Source organism: Ursus maritimus, unplaced genomic scaffold (genome assembly GCF_017311325.1).
Source record: "Ursus maritimus isolate PB19 unplaced genomic scaffold, ASM1731132v1 scaffold_14, whole genome shotgun sequence".
NCBI classification, from domain to species: domain Eukaryota; kingdom Metazoa; phylum Chordata; class Mammalia; order Carnivora; family Ursidae; genus Ursus; species Ursus maritimus.
In genome coordinates this window covers 2,475,716-2,479,826 of record NW_024423786.1, presented here as the reverse complement: position 1 = coordinate 2,479,826, position 4,111 = coordinate 2,475,716, and the positions used below count along the sequence as shown (strand labels likewise).

At 53.5% G+C, this 4,111-nt stretch overlaps 1 long non-coding RNA gene across 2 annotated transcripts; it reads right to left on the bottom strand.

Annotated features, from left to right (window-relative positions):
* Positions 1 to 249: 249 nt before the first annotated feature.
* LOC103669490 lies at positions 250 to 4,101 on the bottom strand. Of its 2 annotated transcripts, none has more exons than XR_570297.2 (2): positions 4,003 to 4,101; positions 250 to 2,419 (listed from the first exon to the last, which is right to left on the bottom strand). It is a non-coding gene; the product is annotated as an uncharacterized LOC103669490 (long non-coding RNA). The 2 variants fall into 2 exon arrangements; XR_005834509.1 differs by lacking the exon at positions 4,003 to 4,101 and adding an exon at positions 3,066 to 3,981.
* Positions 4,102 to 4,111: the final 10 nt, after the last annotated feature.

Here is a 4,111-nt window from a genome sequence, read left to right as displayed (position 1 = left end):
AAGGTCCAAGGCTACAGTGAAGTTCCTTACAAATTTCACAAGTGTAAGGACATATCTATACCCCATAAATGGAATTATTGGTTCAAAGCATAAATGCATTTATAAATATGATAGTGTCACATTGCCTATCCCACCCCCAAGAGTCTATTTGTTGGCACTCCCACCAGCCTGTCTCCCCGTCCCCGTAGGAACATAGTATATAATCAAATGTTTTGGTGTGGCTAATACTGATAGATATAAAATGGTATCTCAAAGTGTTTTAGGATTTATTTTCAAACAGCGTTACATAGTATAATTTACACACCATGAAGTTTATTCATTTTAAATGTACATTTCATAAATTTTAGGAAATTTATAGAGTTGCAACCATCACCACAATCTAATTTAGAACATCTCCTCTCTTCCCAAATCTTTCAATGTGTCTTAAATTTTCATTTCTCTGAGCGAGACTGAGCATGTTTTCATCACTCTAAGAGCCATTTCTAGTTCCTTTTCTGTAAATTTTCTGTTCACACCCTTTGCCTGTTTTTTTCTTATATTTTTGTCTTATTGATTTGTAGGCACTCTTTATATAGTATGCTCTCAGACTAGGATAAGTGCCTCTCCCCCAAGCACCCTGTGTTTCCAGTTCTCACAGGCCAGAATTAACAGAATCTCTTAGAGTGTTTGCACCTCCCCCACCCCGTGAGTGGTTTGCATGCAGTGACCATATCGGGTTTCCTTCCATGCCCTTCCCTCTCAGCACAGGACCTGGCCCAGAGTAGGTCTCTGCAAACGTGCTTGGATTCAATATCTGTAAATATATGTTCTTTGCCCCTCAGAGTTCCTGTCACAAGCTGGGATGATGTATTAATCTGTGTGGTTATGTCTGACTGTTCCCTGAGGAAAGGTACCATAGCTGTTTTATTCAATACTGTATACCCAGGGTCCAAAACAGTGTGGCTAAACGCATTATTTTAAAGTGTTGATTGGATTTATTAATTTATTTTTAAGTGGTTTACAGTATACCTGGAGGGAGCAAGATATTGGAAATTCCACCAAAGGATACAGAGAAGGAAGGCTGAAACCAACACAGCCACGGCACATGGTATTTCTATGAGGGGACACATCCCTGACCGTGGGCCTGAAGTGGGTGGGTGAAGACCCAATTGCACAGGGGGCTGGTGATATGGAACTCCAGCCTTACATTACTATGCAAGAATGTGGGCCCAGGGTATCCATTCTTCCAAATTTTCAAGAGAAGCTGGAAATGAAGTTCTTTATGTGAAATCTCCCACTTTGGCATGTTGGCGACAACTAACGCATGGGTTCCTGAGACTTGGATTGCCAATTTTCAAAGCCTGGATCAGAAAACTCGTTTTAAATACATGTTTATGAGTAATTCTCATAACCCTGGAGGGAGGTTTGCAGAAGCAGACCTAAGGCTCAGAGTAGGAAAGTGACTTGCCTAAGGCCACCCAGCCAGAAGGGGTATGAGTGTGTCTGTTGGGGGGAGTTCTGGCCCAAGAGCCTGCATTAACCCAAGCTCTTCTCCTGGGAAGAACAGGGAACTAATTCTCCGAGTCCCTGGGCAAAGCCTCTCACAGGGTTTGTCTCAAGCCCACCTGAGCAGGGTGAAGCTTGGCCTGGAGATGGGCTGGCTGGACTCCCACCTGGAAGCCCAGTCGGGCTGTGGCCGTCTCTAGTTCTAGTTACTTCACTGTCCACGTCCCACACATAGCAATTAATCATCACCGCCTCATGACAACTTGGGTATAATTATCTTGTATTACGAGTGAAGTCTCGCCCGGCATCCCAGGCCTTCCCAGAGAGGCCAGGGCTGCCTGAGAATACAGGGTGAGAAGTGTTCTCTGCCCCCACGAGCAAGGCAGGCGCGCCTTGCAGATGGGGCCTCCGTGGTGCTCTTTCTTTTAAGTCCCAGGCCCCTCTGGACTTGCCGGAGGGGGCAGGTTGGGAGAGCCAGGCATCCTGCGGCCAGGGTGAGCAAACCGCAGGGGCAGGGTAGGGGGGTGGTCTCACGATAAGGAGAAATGATCATGAAAGCAGGGCACAGACTGGCCCACTTGCTCTGGCCTCCTCTGCTCCCCATTCACTCATTCCCAAAGTTATGCCTCATGGCGACCAGTTGTCAGAGAAGATCCCAGCCCCTGGGCTATTGCTGGGGAACAAGACAGACTCCCTTTCCCCAGGGAGCCTAGCATTCCAGTGAGGCCGGAGAGCCGGCAACGTGCCCAGAGACTAGTTTACGTTGTGTGAAGTACTTACTCTAAAAGAAAAGTGTGAAGGCTCAGTTTTGCTCTCTGAGGGGTGACATCTGAGCAGAGGTAGCACACACTCTGGGTGGAGGGAACAGCAGACACAAAGGCCCTGGGGTGGAATATTCTGGCTTGTTCAAAGAACAGAAGGACGGCCACTGTGACTGGATCAAGAAAAGGGGGAAATAGGTCTGAGTGATCAGCAAAAGCTATTACACAGGTTCCAGAGGAGTTTGGCTTTTACCCTAAATTCGGTGGATACATTCTAAAAAATGATTTCTTGTTGCCAACTAAGCTAGGTCTAGAATTTCCCGCCACCCATCTTTTCAAGAAACACTTATGGAGCATCTCGTGTGTGTCAGCCCAGCCCTGGGGACACGGCCGTGACAAAACAAAGCCCCTGCTTCTGGAGAGTCCACCTCCGGGAGGAAAGGACCCCTACCCCAGCTCTTCTGCCTGGTGACTCGGGTTCAGGCTGCCGGCTCCCGGGGACCCCACGCGGGACACCGGCGGCCGCCAGGTGGCGCTCTGCGCCTGCGCAAGGGCGGCCACATGGGGGTCGCGGGGCCGGGACCGGACCCCCGGCGGGGGAGGGGCGGCCGGGATGGGGGGCGGGGCCCGCGCCGCAGGTTGTGTGACTTTGGGTTTGACCTGCCTGGAGATGAGCTAATCCCGCCGTATAATAGACTCCGGGGAGATAGGGAAAATGGCTGCGGCGCTATCTGCGTCGCCATGGGGACCATCGCGCGCGCGCGGGCGGGGCTCGAGCCTGGAAAAATACAGCCTTTGTCGGCGGCGCGTGTCACTCACGGCGCGGGGACCTCGGGCGGCGGGGCTCGGGTCTCTCTTTCCTCGGGTCCGGCGCGGGGAGGCTCTGGGGCCCCTGGCAGGGCGTGCCTGCTGAGGCGGGTCGGGACCCCTGAGTGCTCCCGAACTCCTCCGAAGACCTCGCTCCCTTGCACACCCGCACACCCCGTTTTGGGTCACTAGCACATCCATTCCTTCTACTGTGGTGTCTATCACACCCGCACACCCCTTTCTCTCCCCGCCGGCTGGCTCTTCCCCGAGCTGGAGAGGGGTCCCAGCTCCCCAGCTCGTGCGTCCTGAGCCTCCACTGGCAGGCGCAGGCACAGGCCCCAACGACTGCCCTTCCCCCTGGACCCTCCGGCACACACCCGGGCACACCCAGGCAGATAGATACACAACGGCCCTCACGCGGATCCGCGCACACGGGGGGAGGGGAGTACTGGCACCTCGCGCACTCCCTCCGTCCTGGCAGTCACAGGTACGTGTGCATGCGCGTGCTGACAGGCCCGTATGAGCCCAGAACGCTGAGTAGGGTGCGACACCCGCAGGCACACAACACTCAGGAGAGTAACACACGCATGTCCGAATAGACACACAGACACGCGTCCTGGTGGCAGATGACACCACCTCCTGTGTGAACTCCTAAACAGCCTCCTCGAGGGCAAATACATCGAGGCACTCACAATACGCTCCGTCACCACTCCTGTACACACGGATTCGCACACCCACTCTTTCACACACGTGTCTACCCACCCTGTGTAACATGCATGCCTACACACTCACGTGCAACACTCCTTTCTCTGCGCACCCTCAAACAATCTCGGCTGGGCCATCCCCAGGCACTCAGGGCACACGCGCCCATCACGCATGTGTGTGGGGCTTGCACATCTGCACTTTCTTGTAGCCCACTTCTTGGACATGCCCGCATGCACACCAATACCCTTTCTTGTTCAGTGCCCATCCACTGGCACACGCGAATGTCCGTCCAAACATGCTGGGCACACCCGGGGGCGCACACGCTGGTGCCCCCGGCAGGCAGGCAGGCAGGC